This window comes from Gorilla gorilla, chromosome 6 (genome assembly GCF_029281585.2).
Source record: "Gorilla gorilla gorilla isolate KB3781 chromosome 6, NHGRI_mGorGor1-v2.1_pri, whole genome shotgun sequence".
Classification (NCBI taxonomy): domain Eukaryota; kingdom Metazoa; phylum Chordata; class Mammalia; order Primates; family Hominidae; genus Gorilla; species Gorilla gorilla.
Genome location: NC_073230.2, coordinates 64,616,776 through 64,639,174, shown reverse-complemented (window position 1 = coordinate 64,639,174; position 22,399 = coordinate 64,616,776). Strand labels below are relative to the sequence as shown.

At 40.5% G+C, this 22,399-nt stretch overlaps 1 pseudogene; it reads left to right on the top strand.

Moving 5' to 3' along the window:
* Positions 1-22,399, top strand: part of LOC101140161 (integrator complex subunit 4-like protein 2) — a 60,287-nt pseudogene that overhangs the window by 24,209 nt on the left and 13,679 nt on the right.

Below are 22,399 nucleotides of genomic sequence, written 5' to 3'. Positions count from 1 at the left end.
CTTGGAGGAGCTGATCTCTGAACTGAGTTTTGAAGGATGAGTAACTAGGTAGCAATGCAGAGAAAGAGAAAATATGAGCAGGGATATAAAAGCAGTACATTATCATGCATAGCAATATACTAAGCTGCAATATCATACTAAACTACAAGCAGTTTAGTGCTTTCTAGTTGGGGGGTAATGTTCAATCTAGGGGATCTGTAATGAGGTAAGTTGGAGAGGAAAACAGAAGCCAGGTTCTACAACAACTTAGCTTTGTAGCCTCGAGTCTATCTTGCTTAAAAAGTGAATAGTTTCTAATCCCTTTGGCTTATAGCAGTATGAAAAATTTTCTGATATGTGTTATATCAGAAAATTCAAAACCATGTAAAAGAGGTTAGCTTTTACTTATTTATAACTGCCCTCTTTGTGGGGCAAAGAAACTTGAGGTCCCAGTAAGCAGATTCATGGGACTATTTAGAATACAGTCACTACTTTTATAAGCCTTAAGAAGTCATTGACCTTAAAAATTACAACATTTTCAGACTGTTAGGTTATAGACTTTTATGCCTGTAAGTCTGCCCATGACTGGTCTTTCCCAGGGTAAATGCAGATGTTCCTAGTTAGTGGCAGTTTTATGTCTGATGTACTTATCACCTAGTTGCATAGACTTATGTTATTTATACCAGTGGAGCAGTTTTTGCTCTTAAAGCAGGTGTGATAATTGTTAAATATCTTGTATCTAAATTTCACATACATTTAATAAGGCTCTCAAGTGAAATGGTTTTCTCAGTGTTAAGTAAGGTTTTCATAGCATTAACTACCTAAATTTAGGTTGTTAAGTAGTGCTAGTAGTACAGTTGGAGAGATTCCATCTTAATCTAAACATATTTGTCTTGGTTAAAGTATACCAGAATGTAGCTTTTTTTCTCATTGGTGAGGTGCACTTTATAATGAACTCATTATCTTTTTGGTCCAAATCTGTTTCTCTATGTTTTCATAAGTGATACTATCATCTGCTAAGTCATGAACCAGAGGAATTTGGGAATAGTTTTTCTATGTCTTACATCCATTGAGTCACAACTCATATCAGTTCTTCCTTCTTGACATCCCCTAAATCCATCCCTTCTCCGTTTCCACTGGTCCTGCAGTAATAGACATCTCACCATTTTTCAAGTGGATTACTATGCTATAGGACTCTGTGTTTGTGGACTTAAAATGGAAAGCTTCACCTATTCTTAGGTGACATTGAAAATTTATTTCAAGTAATGGTATTTAATTTTTTGGGGCACAAATTTGCATAGTACTCCCTCTGTGCTGCTGTGTTGGTTGAGCGTGCAGCTGAGGGCATTGGAGGAGGGCACTGGGAATTATGGATGAAGCAACTTACTGTGAAGTCATGAAAACTTTTATTCTAGTAGAAAAAAGCCAACAGCTAATGCTGGTGGTAAAACTAGAGAGAGATTTAGGAGGTCTTAAGCGTTTATAGTTCTTACTTATAAAATTGTGGTTGGGACTTAAAAAATGGATGTTAGATATGACATTGACTCAGATCTATGTAACAAAAGAAAAAGTGGTTTTGAAACTACTTTAGTCAAAATAGTACAGCAGTTGTTTTTGTGGAATCATAGGAAAAGTGTGAACTTGAGTAAGGACATTCCCCAGGAACATGTAATTTTCTATGAAAAATTTGGTTAGAGAAAAGATCTGAGCCTGTATAAGCATTTCCACATTTATTAACTTAGGAATTAGAGAAGATCTCAGATAAATTTCTTAACGTCTAGGACCTGCTCCAACAGCCTCTGAAACTAGTCTTTTTGCTTTCATTTTGATTCCTTATGGTCCATTAGTCATACTGTTGCAAGATGGGCTTTATGAAATATAAATCTATGTTCTCCCTTACTTAAAATGAGTAAGTTGCCTAATCTCAGCCTCAGTTGTCATCTAGAAAATGGGGATGAGAGGTATATGGGATTATTGGGAAGAATAAATTGGAAAAATATAAGTAAAATATTTTATACATTGTTAAGCTCATTAGATGTTTAACAGGGATTATGTAATAATTATTTATAAGGCAAACCCCTTACTATGGCAAATAAGGCTCTTTATTATCCTATCTGTACTGCCTCATTTTCAGGAGCCCTATCTTACGTTCCATTCGTAAAACCACTTAATATTTCCCACTTGGCATTTGCACTGTGATTTTCATTTCTCCAAGTATACCTCTCCCTGCCTGTACCTTAATACTGCTTGTTCTCTCCATTCCCATGGCATCATTCATAGATGTGTATTACAGCATTTCATACCATATTGCAGGAATCTCTTTTCTTGTCAGTTTCCCTTACTAGTCTGTGAGATTGTTGAGTGTACAGCTGTTGTCTTTTTATTTTTGTATTCTTGTTCCTGGTAACTGTAGACACATAATTGAATGGTTGCTAAATATTTGTTTAATTGAATGCATGAATGAATGAACAGATGAATGGAAAGAAGAATGAAAAGGAGTGGAGAGTAGTCGTTAAGGGAAAGGATTTTGGAGCCTGGATTTATCTCCTAGCTCTGGAATTTATTCTTTGTGACCGTCAATATGTTATTTAATCTTTTTGTGTCTTTTCTCCATATATAAAATGGGACTAATATAGTATTTACTTCTCAGGGTTATAGTGAGGATTTAAATGAGTTAATATACATCTAAAACCCTTAGAATAGTACATGACACATAGTGGCCGGCCGTGGTGGCTCACGCCTGTAATCCCAGCACTTTGGGAGGCCGAGGCAGGCAGATCACCTGAGGTCAGGAGTTTGAGACTAGCCTGCCCAACGTGGTGAAACCCCGTCTCTACTAAAAATACAAAAAATTAGCTGGGCATGGCAGTGGGCACCTGTAATCCAGCTACTCAGGAGGCTGAGGCAGGAGAATTGCTTTAACCTGGGTGGCGGAGGTTGCAATGAGCTGAGATCATGCCACTGCACTCCAGCCTGGGTGACAAGAGCAAAACTCCATCTCAGGAAAAAAAAAAAAAGCACAGTAGGTGACACATAGTAAGCTCTATTTAGTTGTTAGCTGCTGCTAATATTTTTATTTTCCTGCTGATTCAGTACCCATAGCATCTTTACTGTCATGAATAATATTATCTTTATGCACTTAAATTGGCTATAGACTGAATTTTAAGATAATGTTCAAATCATAAAAGTTGTTTTATATGCTCTGGATTTTTCTTTTTATAGGGCTCTATGGAGCAAGTCAGTTCTCATTTCTTGGAGCAGACCCTTGACAAGAAGCTGATGTCAGATCTGAGGGTACCTTTTATTCTTTGTTGTTTAAACTGGGTTTCTGTAACCAATGTAGGGGGGCAGTATTGTGAGTTGTGTTGATTTAACTTAGCAGCATTTGTTAAATTAACGTATGATAACTCTATTAGATTTTAATTTAAAATCTTAGTAAATTGAAGCAAATAACAAGTGACTTCATTAAATTTCATATTATTGTAATGAAATACTTTGCACAGGTTATGCTTTACAAAAAAGAGGCAAGATTAATTTTCTAAGCCAGGTGCAGTGGCTCACACCTGTAATCCCAGCACTTTGGGAGGCTGAGGCAGGTAGATCACTTGCGGCCGGGAGTTTGAGACCAGTCTGGCCAACATGATGAACCCCGTCTCAACTAAAAAACAAAAATTAGCTAGGTGTGGTGGCATGTGCCTGTAGTCCCAGCTACTTGGGTGACTGAGGCAGAGAATCACTTGAACCCTGGAGACCAGAGGTTGCAGTGAGCCGAGATCGCACCACTGCACTCCAGCCTAGGCAACAGAGTGGGACTCTGTCTCAAAAAACAAAACCCAAAAAACAACAACAAAAAAACCCCAGAAAACCCCAAAAGATTAATTTTCTATTTGTTAGGAACTACAAAGGCCCATTCTCATTTTGTGAGATGGTATGACATTTTAGGACTCCTTTTCAGCAGCAGTTACCATGGAAGACTGAGTAAAGCCTTTCTCCAAACAGTAACAAAATACCCCCCACCCCACGCCATTTTTTCTTCTTTTTTTTTAAAACTGGGTCTCACTGTGTTGCCCAGGCTGGAATGCAGTGACACAATCATTACTCAATGCAACCTTGATCTCCTGGACTCAAGCATTCCTCCCACCTCACCCTCCTGAGTAGCTGGGACTACAGGCATACCTCACCATGCCCAGCTAATTTTTTTTATCTTTAGTAGAGATGAGGTCTTGCTCTGTTCCTCATGTTGGTCTTGAACTCCTGAGCCCAGGCAGTCTTCTTGCCTCTGCCTCCCAAAGTGCTGGGATTACAGATGTGAGCCATTGTGCCCGGCCCCAAATGCCTCTTATGAAATGCCCTTAAGCTTTGATTGTGATGGTTCACTAACGTGGTTTGCAGAACCAAATTTGAGTCTGAGAAAATAATACGTACATTCATTGTTAGCACCTCAATTTTGAAATTATAAAAGTGATATTATAGAGTTGTAGAATTTTTGATAAGGGAAAGGAAAACAATTTACCCATATGCCTGCTACCCTAATATAATGACTTTGGTCATTTTGGTATATGTCTCTCAGCTCTTTTTCTGGTGCATGGTTTTTTGTTTGTTTTTTTTGTTTTGTTTTGTTTTGTTTTGTTTTGTTTTGTTTGAGACAGGGTCTCACTCTGTCGCCCAGGCTGGAGTGCAGTGGTGCGATCTTGGTTCACTGCAACCTCTGCCTCCCGGGCTCGAGTGATCCTCTCACATCGGCCTCCTGAGTAGCTGGGACTACAGGTGTGTACCACCACACCCGGCTAATTTTTTGTAGTTTTTTAGAGATGGGGTTTCATGAGAGGCTGATGTATAAAGCAGAGTGCCAGGTCATTCATTTGTGATGAGAACCATAACTGTCAAGTGGACTGGATACACTAACCGGTATATTCCACCTTAGGCAATCTCTGTGTAAAGTGAGTTTACTAGATTATTTAGTGACTGTACTGTAGCTGAAATAGAACGCAATGTTGCCAAATAGAAAAATACTTTTACTGGGACTGAAGATAATTTTTTTTTTGAGGCGGAGTCTCACTCTGTCACCAGGCTGGAGTGCAGTGGCATGATCTCGGCTCACTGCAACCTCCACCTCCTGAGTAGCTGGGACTACAGGCACGTGCCACCACGCCCAGCTAATTTTTGTACTTATAGTAAAGATGGAGTTTCAACATGTTGGCCAGGATGGTCTCAATCTCCTGACCTCATGATCAGCCTGCCTTGGCCTCCCAAAGTGCTGGGATTACAGGTGTGAGCCACCTGCTCCCTGCCCGATAATTGTTTTCTTACAGTCAATGTATTGTCTACCCAAGATGGTTTTTGGAGGGGCACTGCCATTATTTGCCTCTCTGGCTCTCTCTTTTCCTATGTTGCTGCCACAGCAAACAACCAACTTTCTTAACACATTCTTCAGCTATCTTTATCCTCTTTAATTAGGTACTTTCAGCTATTATAGACCAGCAAGGCTTTAGTTTCATTTTAAGTTGAATTTGCATTTCTCTTGTATGAACTACTGATAATTTTTACAAACGTAACTCTCAAAGAGCAGTTTTATTTTCTGCCTTCCCATGTTCTCAGGGTTCATCTTAGTGTTCCTTCATGAACCTCCTACAATTGGTAATTGTTGTTGTCCTCTGCAGAGGAAACGTACTGCACATGTGCATGCCAAGGAACTTTACAGTTCAGGGGAGTTTTCCAGTGGCAGAAAGTGGGGAGATGATGCTCCCAAGGAAGAAGTAGATACCGGGGCTGTGAACTTGATTGAGTCAGGAGCTTGTGGAGCTTTTGTTCATGGGTTGGAAGATGAGATGTATGGTAAGTATCACTGTATAATAGCAGTAGCACTCTTTAAGTGACTGCTGTGTGTCAGGCATTGTACTGGGTGATACACATGTATCGTTTCATTTAGTCCTCACAGTAACCCTGGGAAGTACTTACTATGCTTTTTATTTTACACACAGAAGAGACTGAGGCCCCAGTAGTATGAGACAATGGTAAAGAGCAAGAGATTTGGGTTCAGTCAATCTATATTTAAATTCCAGCATTTTTATAAAACAGGGATAATAATAACTATCTTTCTGAGTTGTGAGAATTAAATGAGGTTCTGTATACATAAAGCACTTGGCATAATACATGTGCCTATTTATAATAAGCACTTAATAATTGGTAATTAAAATTGATATTAATAAAAATAACTTGATATTACTTACCCAGCTAGTAAGAGACAGAGCAAGATTTAAACCTAGGTATGTCTGACTGCCAAACCTTTATATGACTGATGAATATTTTATTTCACCTTCATTTTTGAAAGATATTTTTGGGCCAGGCGTGGTGGCTCACACCTGTAATCCCAGCACTTTGGGAGGCTGAGGCTGGAGGATCACTTGAGGCCAGGAGTTCAAGACCAGCCTGGTTAACATGGTGAAACCCTGGATCTACTAAAAATACAAAAAATAGCTGGTATGGTGGCATGCACCTGTAATCTCAAGTGCTAGAGAGGCTCAGACACAAGAATCACTTGAACTCAGGAGGCAGAGGTTGCAGTGAGCTGAGATCGTGCCACAGCACTCCAGCCTGGGCAAGCAACAGAGCAAAACTCTGTCTCAAAACATAAATGAATAAATAAATAAATATAGAAAGATAATTTGGGGGAATACAATTCTAGATTAATAAGTTTTTTTTTTCCAAGAGACTTTTTTGTTTTTTGAGACAGGGTCTCACTGTGTCACCCAGGCTAGAGTGTAGTGGTGTGATCACAGCTCACTGAAGCCTTGGCTTCCTGGACCCAAGCAATCCTCCCACCTCAGCCTCTCGAGTAGCTGGGACCAGAAGCACATGTCACCATGCCCGGCTAATTTTTTAATTTTTTGCAGAGACAGGGCCTCCCTATATTGTCCAAGCCAGTCTTGAACTCCTGGGCTCAAGTGATCCTTTTGCCTTGGCCTCCTAAAGTGTTGAGATTGCGGGTGTGAGCCACTGTGCGTGACCGCTACCAGTCTTTTAATGATATTGCTCCATAGTTTTCTGTTGAGAAATCTGCTGTCGTTTTTATCTTCCTCTGTATATAATGTGTCTTTTTATCTCAAGCTGCTTTTAAGATTTCTCTTTATCACTGGTTTTAAACAATTTGATTATGATATGCCTAGGTATAGTATAGTTCATGTCATGTTTCTTTTGTTTGGAATTTGTTGAGCTTCTTGAATCAAATAGTTTTCATCACAGTTGGAAATTTTTTTTTGCTATTATTTCTTTCTCTCTCTTTTTTTTTCGGGGGGTGTGGCGGGGACAGAGTTTTGCCCAGGCTGAAGTGCAGTGGTGTGATCTTGGCTCACTACAGTCTCTGCATCCTGAGTTCAGGCAATTCTCATGCTTCAGCCTCCCCAGTAGTTGGGACTGCAGGTGCCTGCCACCACTCTCGGCTAATTTCTGTATTTTCAGTAGAGACGGGGTTTTGCCATGTTGCCGAGGCTGGTCTCAAACTCCTGAGCTCAACTTTTCTGCGCTCTTCAGCCTCCCAAAGTGCTGGGATTACAGGTGTGAGCCACCATACCCAGCCACTATTATTTTTTTAAATTTCTCTGACTCTACAGGCCCTTTGGCGACTTTCATTACACATGCATTAGGATACTGACATTGTTTTACAGCTCACTGATGCTCTATTCTTCCTTCCTTCCTTCCTTCCTTTCTTTCTCCAGTTTTTATTTTCTCTTTGTGTTTGATTTTGGATAGTATCTATTGCTTTGTCTTTGAGTGTTGCAAGATATAATCTGACGTTAATCCCACCCAGTATATTTTTCATCTCAGACATGTAGTTTCTGTCTCTAGAAGTTTGATTAGAATTTGGGTTTTTTGCACCCTGGACCACATAAGGAGACCCTATCTCTACAAAAAATTTAAAATTAGCCAGACATGGTTGTGCATTGCCTTTAGTCCCAGCTACTTGGGAGGCTGAGGCAGGAGGATTGCTTGAGCCCAGGAGTTAGAGGTTGCAGGGAGCCATGATCACACAAGTGCACTCCAGTCTGGGTGACAGAGCAAGACCCTGTCTCAAAAAAAAAGAAGAAAGAGTTTGGGTCTTTTTAGTATCTACCATGTCTTTCTTAACATACTTAATCTTTTCTCTAGCTTTGTCAACAGATAATATGTTTATAATTGTCTTACTATCCTTGTTTACTAGGACTATTATTTCTGTGATTCCTAGGTTGGTTTTGATTGATTTTTTTTCCTCCAGTATTATATATTCATCCTGTGTATATTCCATCCTGTGTCTTTTCATGTCTGATAATTTTTAATTGGATGCCAGACATTATAGATTTCACTTCATTGGATACTGAACATTATTTTATTCCTATAAATATTTTTGAGCTTTGTTCTGGGATCCATTTTTTCAGGTCTTATACTTTGTTAGGCAGGATTAGAGTAGCATTTAGCGTACAGCTTACTTTTCTCCACTAGTGAAGCAAAAAACTCTTCTTTTTCACTACTTGAAGCACAAAACCTCTTCTTCTCTTTTTTCTCTTTCTTTCTTGTTTTTTTTTTTTTTTTTGAGACAGCCTGTTGCCCAGGCTGGAGTGCCAAGGTACAGTCACGGCTCGCTGCAGCCTTGACCTCCTGGGCTCAAACAACCTTCCCACCTCAGCCTCCTGAGTAACTAGGACCACAGGTGGGCACCACCACACCTGGCTAATTTTTGTATTTTTTGTAGAGATGGGTTTTGCCATGTTGCCCAGGCCAGGCTTGAAGTCCTGGCCTCAAGCAATCCGGCCACCTCGGCCTCCCAGAGTTTTAGGATGACAGACATAAGCCACCACACCTGGCTGCAAAATTCTTCTAAGTTAACTGTGGTTTTATAGGCCCTGTGTGACCTCTGGAGATTGTTTCCTCTCATTGTTTTGAGTGGTTCTTTTCCAGGCCTCAGATGGTCTCTGTCGCACAGATCAGAATTCAGCTGAAGACTTGAGGCGACCATCTGCAGATCTCCCAAGCTCTCTGTCTCTCTGTGTAGTTCTCTCCTTTCCAGAAATTTGCTCTATGAACTCTAGCCACATTGGACTTCCCAAACTCCTAGCTCAATCTTCTCAACTCAGGGAGAGAAGACCTAGTGCCTGGAGTCTCTCTAAACGGAATTGTAATCATTGAGATCACCTCATTTATTTCCCATCTCTCAGGGATTGCAGTCCTTTATTGCCAGACGCCCAGTGTCTGGAATGCTGTTGTTTCATATATTTTGTCTCTGTCTCATCCTTGGAGGATAAAGCTGGTCCTCATTACTCCATCTTGTAATAGACATCCTATAAAGCCCATGTGATTTCCATATGCTATCTGTCTCACGTACATCTCAGAATTTCAGTGCTTTGAGATGATTGACTCCAGCCTCTTCATTATCAGCAAGGGTAACAGACCTGGTGAGGTAATGTTGATTGTCCACATTTTACAGTAAATTTGTGCCAGAGACCTGTGCCAGGTCTTAAAAATACCTATACAATCATACCTCAGGACAGAACTGCTTCTTAGAAGGGCAAGAATATTATTTTTGAAAGAAAGTTTTTCATCAGTAGATGTAAGAATTGGGTTATCCTATCATTTGTTCTAAAATGTTCCGTATGTATAGAAAGTAAATCTACCTCTGCTTTTTGATTCTCTGTGAACTTAAAATATGAATTACAATTTAAATAATATTGGATAATAAGGAAGTCCAGTTATTAAAACCTATTTTACTCTAAAATGAGTAACTGAAACCTATTTTGTTTCTATTGGCATTTTTGCTTTGTTTCGTTTCTACAACTGAATTTCATCACTTTTAACATTTATATGATTTAGTTATACAGTTTTCAGTTTGCCATTAAGATTTTTTAAATACTTTTTTTTATACTTTTAAGTTCTGGGGTACATGTGCAGAACGTGCAGGTTTGTTACATAGGTATACACGTGCCATGGTGGTTTGCTGCACCCGTCAACCCATCATCTACGTTAGGTATTTCTCCTAATGCTATCCCTCCCCCAGTCCCCCACCCCCTAACAGGCCCCAGTGTGTGATGCCCCCCCACCTGCAGTGTCCATGTGTTCTCATTGTTCACCTCCCACTTATGAGTGAGAACATGCGGTGTTTGGTCTTCTGTTCTTGTGCTAGTTTGCTGAGAATGATGGTTTCCAGCTTCATCCATGTCCTTGCAAATAACATGAACTCATCCTTTTTTTATGGCTGCGTGGTATTCCATGGTGTATATGTGCCACATTTTCTTTATCCAGTCTATCATTGATGGGCCTTTGGGTTGATTCCAAGTCTTTACTATTGTGAATAGTGCTGCAATAAACATATGTGTGCATGTGTTTTTATAGTAGAATGATTTATAAGGCTTTGGGTATATGCCCAGTAATGGGATTGCTGGGTCAAATGGTATTTCTGGTTCTAGATCCTTGAGGAATCGCTACACTGTCTTCCACAATGGCTGAACTAATTTACACTCCCACCAACAGTGTAAATTAGTTCCTGTTTCTCCACATCTTCTCCAGCATCTGTTGTTTCCTGACTTTTTAATGATCGCCATTCTAACTGGTGTGAGATGGTATCTCATTGTGGTTTGGATTTGCATTTCTCTAATGACCAGTGATGATGAGCTTTTTTTAATATGTTTGTTGGTTGCATAAATGTCTTCTTTTGAGAAGTGTCTGTTCATATCCTTTGCCCACTTTTTGATGGGGTCATGGTTTTTTTCTTTTGTGTGTGTGTGAATTTAGGTTCCTTGTAGATTCTGGATATTAGCTCTTTGTCAGATGGATAGGTTACAAAAATTTTCTCCCATTGTGTAGGTTGCCTGTTCACTCTGATGGTAGTTTCTTTTGCTGTGCAGAAGCTCTTTAGTTTAATTAGATCCCATTTGTCAATTTTGGCTTCGTTGCCGTTGCTTTTGGTGTTTTAGTCATGAAGTCTTTGCCAATGCCTGTGTCCTGAATGGTATTGCCTAGATTTTCTTCTAGGGTTTTTATGGTTTTAGGTCTTACATTTAAGCCTTTAATCCATCTTGAGTTAATTTTTGTATAAAGTATAAGGAAGGGATCCAGTTTCAGTTTTCTGCATATGGCTAGCCAGTTTTCCTAACACCATTTATTAAATAGAGAATCCTTTCCCTGTTGGTTGTTTTTGTCTGGTTTGTCAAAGATCAGATGGTTGTAGATGTGTGGTGTTATTTCTGAGGGCTCTGTTCTGTTCCATTGGTCTATATATCTGTTTTGGTACCAGTACTATGCTGTTTTGGTTACTGTAGCCTTGTAGTATAGTTTGAAGTCAGGTAGCGTGAAGCCTCCAGCTTTGTTCTTTTTGCTTAGAATTGTCTTGGCTATGTGGGCCCTTTTTTGGTTCCATACTAGTATATATATTTAAGGGGTACATGAGATGTTTTGATACAGGCATGAAATATGAAATAATCACATCATATAGATAGGTATCCATCTCCTCAAGGATTTATCCTTCATGTTGCAAACGTTATTAAGATGTAATCAAATTAACTTAAGTTTAAAAAGTGAGTATACCATAACCAGGTATCAGGTATGACAGCTTTCTAATTTTATCACATTTATACAATTCTGGGAAAATTTGGGTTTTAGGGGTGCATTGCTGGGAATGAAATGGAGCCTTATTTTACTGGCTGTTCACTCTAGTGTAGTGCCTCACATACTTCTCATGTTCTAATTTATCCATCTTCTCTCTCCTTTTTGGGACTTTGTGCATGCAGCTTTTCTTCTAGAAAGACCTTTTTCTTTCTTTTGGCTTAGCAGCTCTTTTAGTTATTGTTTTTAGGGATCACGTATTACAGAAAGCCACCTCTGATCCCACTGATTGGGCTATATTTCTTCATATGCATTTTCTTACATTCCGTGTGCTTTTCCATGGCAACAGTCATCACTCTGTAATGCAATTAACTGTTCTTATTTGTAAGCCTGGAGGAGAGTCTTGCTTTTGTTCATATTTGTGTCTTTAGTACTAAGTACAAACCTAATAGGTAGCTAAGTCTGGACCCAATTATACATGTGCAGATGCTGAGGATCAGTCTTTTTTAAAATATAGTATAGTAGATTCCTTTTCTCTGCTCTGTACCCATGGGGAATCTGTGACATATTATTTATTTATTTTTAATTAACTTTTTTTATAGAGATGGGGTCTCACTATGTTGCCCAGGCTGGTGTTGAACTCCTGGGCTCAAGTGATCCTCCTGCCTTGGCCTCTCAAAGTGCTGGGATTACAGGCATGACATGCCTGGCCGACATATCTTCAACATTCCAAAAAGTTCAGTGGAAAATGTCAATTTTCTTGCTTATAGTCTGGCCGTTCAGGCAAAGTAAAATACCACATTTCTTTGCTTCTGCTTGGAACTGTATCAGCTGAGGTCACACTGATCAGAAATTCCTTCCTGATTGCCTTGGTGGGCTTGCAAACGTTACATATGAGTCAGTGTGGTGTAATGGATAAAATTCTAGGAGGAAGAGCCAGCACTTAACATGTTTGGGTTTATCTCTAGCTTGCCTTATAATTAGCAATTTCATGTTTAAATTACATTATTGTGAAGTGAAGAAAATTGTTCTCTTCTGATGAAAAGGAGGAATTCATAACTACCAAGAAAAACCTGAATCATCTGTCTTTAGTGTAGTAACTCTACTTTTAACATGTCTATAAAACCTTTCTTTATACAAAGAGGAAATTGTGTTTGTGAGTTTTAACCACAACTTGAGGTACTTTTTGTTTTGTTTGTTTTTGAATAGTCCATTTTGTTACAGAAGCATATGGGAATCACTAGAAAAAAACAACCATGTATAGAAGTCTTGTGAGCATTTTCTGTGTCTTACTCATTTCTCATCTTTGTATCCTAGCCCTTAGTACTGCACCTAGCATATAGTACGTGTTCAGGACCCATTTATTAGTGAATGAAGAAAGGGCTTCCTCGGATCAGTAGCTTTATTGTTTACATGTTCTGAGCATGCCAAGGGGTGGAAAACATGCCTCTGTTTTCAGGGTGCTTACAGAACCCAAACCTATACCCTAGGTGATACTTATTGAGCCCTTAAAATATGCCTGGCAGAGTCCCTATGTGCTTTACCTGTATTATCTCATTTAGTCCTAACAACTCTGTAAGGAAATGAGTATTATCTCCATTTACCAGGTGAGAAATTTGAGGTGCCAGGAAGTTGAGTTACTTATTCAAGATCACCCTCCAACTTAGTGGAGGGATCATTCACTACAGTGTGCTCTGAGACCTCTATCATTCCAAGCATGTATCCTTAACCACTATATGATTTTAGCCTACAATCAACAGACCTGAGTATTGGTCCTATTCCTGCCCTCATTCACTTTGAGGCAAGTTAATCCACGTTGCTGAATCTTACCTGTAAAATTCGAACAATGATATTTAGTCTACTTTAATCTTAATAATAATGATAACATTATTTACTAACTGACTTTTTAAAAAGTACTGTGCTCGGAATACTGAGATAAGTAAGACAATTTAATTTTCAAGAAGTTAATGTAGACAGACACGTGACTTCATCACATATATGTGGAGTCAGATTTAAGCCATAGTCCTTGTGATACTAAAGTCCATGTTCTTAGATCGACGTTAAGGTGGGTGGTATGTGAAACTGTGGGCATAGAGATCTCCCAGGGAGAGTTTATAGAATGAGAGGAGTAGAGAATAGAAGACAGCCTGAAGGAGAAGGAATCCATATTGTACTTTTCCCATGGCTCTTAATTTGATATGAGTTACTTTATATATATATAAAATATGGGGCTTCAGTGTGTTGCTCAGGCCGGCCTTGAACTCCTGAGCTCAAATGATCCTCCCACCTCAGCTTCCTGAGTAGCTGGGACTTTGGTGTATGGCACTGCACCTGGCTGATGTGCAGTTTTTGTTTTTTTGTTTTTGGAGTTGTTTTTTTTTTTTTTTTTTTGAGACAGGGGCCCAGTCTGTCACCAGGATGGAGTGTAGTGGCACGATCATGGCTCACTGCAGCCTCAAACTCCTGGGCACAAGTGATCTTCCTGCCTCAGCCTCCCAAGTAGATGGGACTATAGGCGTGCACCACCACACTTGGCTAATTTGTTTTTTGTGTGTTTTGTTTTGAGATAGGGTCTCGTTCTGTCACCAGGCTGGAGTGCAGTGGCACGACCTTGGCTAACTGTAATTTCTGCCTCCCAGGTTCAAGTGATCCTCCCATCTCAGCCTCCCAAGTAGCTGAGAGAACAGGCACACACTACCACAGCCAGCTAATTTTTTAATATTTTTGGTAGAAACAGAGTTTTACCACATTGCGTAGGCGGGCTCAAGTGGTCTGCCTACCTTGGCCTCCCAAAGTGTTGGGATTACAGGCATGAGCCACTGTGCCCAGCCTGATGTGCAATTTCATTTGTTCTTTTTTCTAGAGGTTCGTATTGCTGCTGTGGAGGCCCTCTGCATGTTGGCCCAGTCTTCACCCTCTTTTGCTGAGAAGTGCCTTGATTTCCTAGCTGACATGTTCAACGATGAAATTGAGGAAGTATGTCTGCAGTCCATACATACCATGAGAAAAATCTCTAACAACATCACCCTCTGAGAAGATCAGCTTGACACTGTCCTGGCTGTGCTAGAGGTGAGTGTTCCTAATTTGTTACTCATTTCTTCATCCCTCACCCCCCCCCCCCCCGTTAAAATCAGGTATTGGTGACAGAACAGTATATCAGGCAGCACAGTTCTGTTTTCTCACCATACCCCTCCCCTAAGATGGAAGAAATTGACTGTGAAACAGGAAATTTGAATAAGCTTGGTCTTTCTGTGATCAAGAAAGGATAGGATGCCTAGGGAATACATAGTGTCTAACCTGAATTGGCTGAGGTGAGGTTGGGAAGAAGGAGGAAGTGCTGTAGTGGACACTTGAAGGAGGAGTAGGACTTAACTAGGCTTTTTTTTTTTCCTTCTTCTTTTGAGACAGGGTCTCACTCTGTCACTCAAGCTGAAGTGCATCTTTTTTAAAGGAGAAGTGACACTGGTGGTAGGATGAAAGGGTACCAGACAGAGGGAGCAATGTCTAAAGATGCAGAGATAAGACAGAATATGATATATTCAAGGAACTAAAAAGAGTTTATTATAATGATAGCGTAGAGTTGAAGAGATGGAAGAGTGGAGGAAGTGGCTATAGATAAGGTAGGGGCTAAATAATGAAGAGTTCTTTTCAACCTTTAATTTGATTTGATTCTTGTAGTGAATCATAGGCTGTTATAGCAGCAAGTGCTCTTAGGGATTGATTCATTCTACCCTGGGAATTTTATAGAGAAAATATAAGTTGTCTGAGTTAGTGGCTGAACCAAAATGTAAACACAGAGTTGCTTCCCAGGCCGTACAGCTCTAGGTAGTTCCTGTATTATTTTTCTAAAATGTCTGGATTTTATTTGCAACTACTCAAGTTCTTCAGAGTATTCATAAATGGGGTTTGTCCTCTGGTTTCCTTTTTGGGGAAGATGGGGTTCAGATGTGAAAGGGATAGTAATTAGGTGCTTAGTTTTTAGAACACTTGTAACAGATTTCTACTGCATACTTTAAAGAATAGCTGGTGCTTTGGTTTTGAAGGTCCCTACCATTCTCTCAGCTGCTTAGCACTTCTACTGAGATTTTTCCTGAATTATGAATTTTTATAATTTTTTCATGTATTTTTTCCTAAAAATAAGTTTACATTCTATGTGTGGTCCTTCATGGGTGGCCTCATACATAGCCTAGCCACTCCTTTCCTTTTTAGCCTTCTTTTCCACCATTCCTCACCTTGAACTTTATGCTGAAGTCACTTTCCTACACATATTGCTTTTCCTCACAATTTTACCTTCAATGTAATTTCCCCCTCAGTTTGCAAAACTGCCACTTTAACCCAGGAGACGTCCACTTATTCCCACAGCCTATATTAGGTAACATATCCAGGAAGCCTTCCCTAACTGTTACTCCCAGCCCTGGGTGGGCTAAATGCCACCACTCTATTCCCATAGCACTCTGTGTATACTGCTCTAGCATTTTTCAGTAATTCTCTATTTCATAAGACTGTGAGCTCCTCAAGGTGTCTTGACTTTTCTTTTCTCTTTGTTTTCCTTTCCTTTCCTTTTTCTTTTCCTTTTTCCTTTCCTTTCCTTTTTTTTTTTTTTGTTTGTTTGTTTGTTTTTTACTTTTTGAGGCTGAGTCTCGCTCTGTTCCCCAGGCTGGAGTGCAGTGGTGCGATCTTGGCTTACTGCAACCTTCACCTCCTGGGTTCAAGCAATTCTCCTGCCTCAGTCTCCTAAGTAGCTGGGATTACAGGCATGCACTACAATACTAATTTTTATATATATTTTTTAGTAGAGATGATGTTTCACCATATTGGCCAGGCTGGTCTCGAACCCCTGACCTCAAGTGATCCACCCACCTTGGCCTCCCAAAGTGCTGGGATTATGGTGTGAGCCACCGTGCCCAGCTGACTCTTCATTTTTTTATTACCAATGTCTTGCAGCAGTGTCTGGCACAATTAGGTGCTCGGTAAGTGTTTGCTGAGTAGCTGAGCTATGTTCCAAGCTATGTTTTGATGTACAGAATTGTTCACAGGTATGCTTATTTGTGAGTACTTATGTATATAACACACAAAGAATCCTTGCTTTTTAATTCTTTTCAGGAGTTCAGACCCATATAAACTTACAATAGACTATTCTTCCACCCTGCTGTGCACTGCTCCCTTATATTTTCTGTGTCATTGTGCTTCATTGCTTTGAGCCTTACCTTGCTGACCCTTCCAGGTGGAATTTGCCTTTTTTTTTTTTCCTGCTATGTCAAGATCCTACCCTGCCTAGAAAAACTCACTTCTTTATTCAACAAGCACTGTCTGTGTATTAGAAATATAGGGATATCAAAACAGACAGGATCCCTGCTGTCATAAAACTTATATTCTAAAGAGAGGTGGAGTAAACAAACAAAATGATTTCAGATGGTGATAAATGTTTTGCAGAAGATAAACAGTATGATGGAGGAATGGGGAATTTCTCTGTAATTTGACTGGTTAGTAAAGACTTTCTGAGGAGATGATGTTCAAGTGGAGTCTTGAATGGTAAACAGAAGCTAGCTATGTGAAGACTGGGAGAATAACTTCAGGTAGAGGCAACAGCTAGTGGGAAGGCTCTAAAACACAAGTGAGCTTTGTTGTGTTTGCAGAATAGAGAGAAAGCCAGTAGGAGTGAACCACAGTGAGAAAGTAGAAATGTGGCATGAAATGAAGTCTGAGAGGGGATTAGGGAGAGGTGGAGAGCCTTGTAGGCCATTTTAAGATGTCTGGATTTTATTCTAACATTATGGAAAACTGTTGCAGAATTTTATGGATAGGAGTGACATTTCAATTTGCCTCTCTTTTAATATTTCTCATTCTTGAAATCTTGAAATTCACTTCAGATAGATCGACTCTTTCCCTCACTCCTCCATTTAGCACATACAGGTATACCTCTCTTTATTGGGCTTTGCAGATATTGTATTTTTTTAATAAATTGAGAGATTGCGGCAACCATGCATTGAGCAAGTCTATCAGTGCCATTTTTCCAATAGCATGTGCTCACTTTATGTCTGTGTCACATTTTGGTAATTCTTGAAATATTTCAAACTTTTTCATTATTACATCTGTTACAGTGATCTGTGATCAGTGATCTTTGATGTTACTGTTGTAATTGTTTTGGGATGCCACAAACTGTGCCTGTATAAGATGGCAAACTTAGTAAGTGTGTGTGTTCTGAGTGTTCTGCTAACTGGCCATTCCCAGCCTCTCTCTTAGCCTTTCTTCTTAGCCTGTCCTTTTTCCTAGTTGCAAAAAGGCTCTTGTACCTTCAGCATCATGATTGAGTTCCAGATAGGATGGAAAGGGAAGGTTAAAGAACAAAGGGGATAAAGCTACTGCCTCTGGTCCTTTATCAGTAAAATGAAAGATATTTCAGGAATTTCAGCCAAAAAACTTCCACATACTTTGTTACATGGCCACCCTAGATGGGAAGGTGGCTGGGGAGAAGGGGATGGTAGATAGAGGCTGAGTCTGCTAACCAACAGTAACTACTATTATTATTACTTTTTTTAAAAGGATTCATCAGAGATATTCGAGAGGCTCTTCATGAACTCTTATGCTGTACTAATGTTTCAACCAAAGAAGGGATTCATCTTGCATTGGTGGAGCTGCTGAAAAATTTAACCAAGTACCCTACTGATAGGGACTCCATATGGAAGTAATGACTTTTTTGCCCATTTACTCACTGAGTCGCATAATGTGGTAAATGTACAATGCTGACATTTGTTCCGTCCTTATAGATTGAGGGTAGTACGGCCCTGAATTTTGCCTTTACTTTAGAAACCTGATTCAACTTAACCGCTCTCAGGAATCTGATTCCTAAGCTGAATATCACATTTTAGATTACTTACTAATTTGTGCACCTATCCACCTAGCAAATATTATGTGCCTGCTGTGTGCTGACTACACACCAACCCTTGTGGTAGCTGTTACAAGTATAGAAATAAATTAATTAGATTTCCTCTTTCTCCTATATAGTGTTTTGTTTTGTTACTTTTTTTTTTTTGAGATGGAGTCTCGCTCTGTCACCCTGACTAGAATGCAGTGGCGTGATCTCAGCTCACTGCAACTTCTGCCTCCTGGGTTCAAGCGATTCTCCTGCCACAGCCTCTCGAGTAACTGGGATTATAGGTGCACACCACCATACCCAACTAATTTTTGGGTTTTTTTTAGTATAGATGGGGCTTTACCATGTTGGTTAGGCTGGTCTTGAACTCCTGACCTCAGGTGATCCACCTGCCCTGGCCTCCCAAAGTGCTGGGATTACAGGCATGAGCCACTGTGCCCGGCCTTATTATTTTTTATTCATTAAGTTCTGGTTTAGAAGGTGCACTTAATTGGCTGGGTGCAGTGGCTCACGCCTATAATCCCAGCACTTTGGGAGGCTGGGGCGGGTGGATCACCTGAGGTCAGGAGTTCAAGACCAGCCTGGCCAACATGGTGAAACCTCATCTCTACTAAAAATGCAAAAATCTGCTGGGCGTAGTGGCACATGCCTGTAATCCCAGCTACTCGGGAGGCAAAGGCAGGAGAATCGCTTGAACCCTGGAAGCAGAGGTTGCAGTGAGCCGAGATTGTGCCACTGCATGCCAGCCTGGGCAACAGAGCAAGACTCTGTCTCAAAAAAAAAAAAAAACCATAAACAATAATAAAAATATATAATTACCTTGCTTGTATAGTTCCTTATAGTTTATAAAGGGCCCTCATGTAGTTATAATAGCTAACATTGAGTTCTTACTATGTGACAGACACTTTGCTGAGTACGTTATGTTAGTTATTTAATGCATATAGCAACTCTATGAAGTAATGACTTTTAATCTCATTTTGTAGATGAAAAAATTTACTTGCATAACGCTACTTAGTTTCAGACAGATCTGTGATTTCAGAACTTCACCCAGGATATCAATTAGAATGTTTTTGCCCACAAATAAAAAAGACAATCTGATCAAAAATATCTTAGCCAATAAGTCTGTTTTTTCATAACGAGGTCAGAAGGTTGGTTTCAGAATTGGTCATTCAGCAGGTTACCAGGGCTCTCTTTGGTTTCTCTACAGTTCTCTTGGCTCTTTTTTTTTTTTTTTTTTTTGAGACAGTGTCTCTCTTTATCGCCAGGGTGGAGTGCATTGGCATAATATCGGCTCACTGAACCTCCGCCTCCCAGGTTCAAGCGATTCTCCTGCCTCAGCCTCCCGAGTGGCTGGGACTACAGGCCCGTGCCGCCATGCCCAGCTAATTTTTGTATTTTTAGCAGAGATGGGGTTTCACCATGTTGGCCAGGATGGTCTTGATCTCTTGACCTCCTGATCCAGCCATCTTGGCCTCACAAAGTGTTGGGATTATAGGCGTGAGGCACCACACCCAGCCGGCTTTCTTCTCATAGTTGTAAGATGGCTGCCTCATAAGATAATATCTCAAGACAGAAAGGAAGGGTCATTCCCTTTCATGCATTGCTCTTTTGATTTGCAAAAACATCCCTGAGAAGCTCCCCAGCCAGCATACTCTCGTGCTCCATTGTCTAGAACTGGCTTACTTGCCTACCAGCAAACCAGTCACTGCAAAATGGGAATGGGATTGTCATGATGGGTTTAGACCAATAGTGGTTCAGCTCTTGGGCTGGACCTGCCTTTTCCAAGCACTTTGCTGCCTGCCTGATACCTGAGTAAAATCAGGGCTCTCTCAGGAAGAAAGATGCGGGAAATGGCTGTTGGTTAAATAAACAGTTCTTTTATCTTTATAATAACCAGTTTTTTTAGATGAATTAACCAAGTTCCAGAATAACTGGGTGACTTATCTGAAGTCATAGAGTTAGCAAAAGTATATGGTTGAGAATTTCCAATTCCAGTTCAGGTTTTCTGATTCCAGTTCCTAGTACTTTTCAAAGGACTAACTTTACTAATTTGTTGATGTGCATTCTTATTTGTTTGTTTCAGGTGCTTGAAGTTTCTGGGAAGTCGGCATCCAACCCTGGTGCTTCCCTTGGTGCCAGAGCTTCTGAGCACCCACCCATTTTTTGACACAGCTGAACCAGACATGGATGATCCAGCTTGTATCCTCTGTGCTTAGGATGGACCCTGATGTGTTGGCAGGCAGCTTTGGCATCTCCTTCTGCAGTGTAGCTAGGGTGGTCTGAGTTTTCTTTTCTTTCCTTTTTTTTTTTTGAAGACAGAGTCTCATTCTGTCACCCAGGCTGGAGTGCAGTGGCCTGATCTCGGCTCACTGAAACCTCTGCCTCCCGGGTTCAAGCAATTCTCCTGCCTCAGCCTCCTGAGTAGCTGGGATTATAGGCGCCCGCTACCACACCCAGCTAATTTTTGTATTTTTAGTAGAGATGCGGTATCACCATGTTGGCCAGGCTGGTCTCAAATTCCTAACCTGTTGCTTGGGCTGGAGTGCAGTGGCACCACCCCAGCTCACTGCAACCTCTGCCTCCCGGATTCAAATGATTCTCCTGCCTCAGCCTCCCAAGTAGCTGGGATTACAGGTGCCTGCCACCACTCCCGGCTAATTTTTGTATTTTTAGTAGAGACGGGGTTTTACCTTGTTGCCCAGGCTGGTCTCAAACTCCTGACCTCAACTGATTCACCCGCCTCAGCCTCCCAAAGTGTTGGGATTACAGGCGTGAGCCACCATGCCTGGCCAGTATGTACTTTGATAGGCAATATAGTTGCTTACTTTATAGGCAAAATAATTTCCATTTTTTTGTATTCTTGGCAGTCTCTGGCATTTTTAAAAACCTTTGGTAATTGGGGTGTGGGTGGAGTAGGGGAATGTATTTTGTTGTTTGTATTTGCATTTCTTTGATTATTAGAAAATCAGTCTCTTGATGGAGATTTTGGAGGTGGAAAGTGAGAGTGCCAGAATCTGGCCAACCTTTTCTACTTCCAAGTTTACTTAACCCCGTGATCTATCAGATATTGCAGTTTTGGTACTTATTTTCAATGCTGCTAAAACCTGTCCAACAATGCGAGCATTGTTCTCAGATCACACCTTCAGGCACTATGCCTACCTCCGAGACAGTCTTTCTCATCTTGTTCCTGCCTTGAGGGTATGTTGAAAACATCTGTTGTCCTTGTTTTTATTTTGCACGGGGTAGGGGTATTTTTGTTCATGTTTTCCTTTGAGATGGGGGTCTTGTTATGTTGCCCAGGGCAGTCTCAAGCTCCTGGGCTTAAGCCATCCTCCTGGCTCAGCCTCCCAAGTCGCTGTGATTACAGGTGAGCACCACTGTGTGCAGCTTGTTTTTGGCTTTTTATTTTTTGTGCTTTGTGGTTATTAAATAGTAGAAAGCAGTCCATATATTCTCTGAAAACTTGTTTGTTCATTCTCTTTCTCTCTTGGGCTCTTTGCCATTGTTTTATACTTTTGCTTTTGTATCCTTTACCTTTTAAGATGATTCATTTTTTTTGGTGTCCCTGGGTTATTGATATTAGGCAAGAAGAAAGGAACCTGGAACAATAGATTATATTTTAGATCAATAATTTAAATTGTTTTATATATATATATTTATTTTTATTATTATTACCTTTTGAGACGAAGTCTCGCTGTGTCGCCCAGGCTGAAGTGCAGTGGCGTGATCTCGGCTCACTGCAAGCTCCGCCTCCCAGGTTCACTCCATTCTCCTGCCTCAGCCTCCCGAGTAGCTGGGACTACAGGCACCTGCCACCACACCCGGCTAATTTTTTGTATTTTTTAGTAGAGACGGGGTTTCACCGTGTTAGCCAGGATGGTCTTGATCTCCTGACCTCGTGATCTGCCTGCCTCGGCCTCCCAAAGTGCTGGGATTACAGGCGTGAGCCACCACACCCAGCCTAAATTGTTATATTTT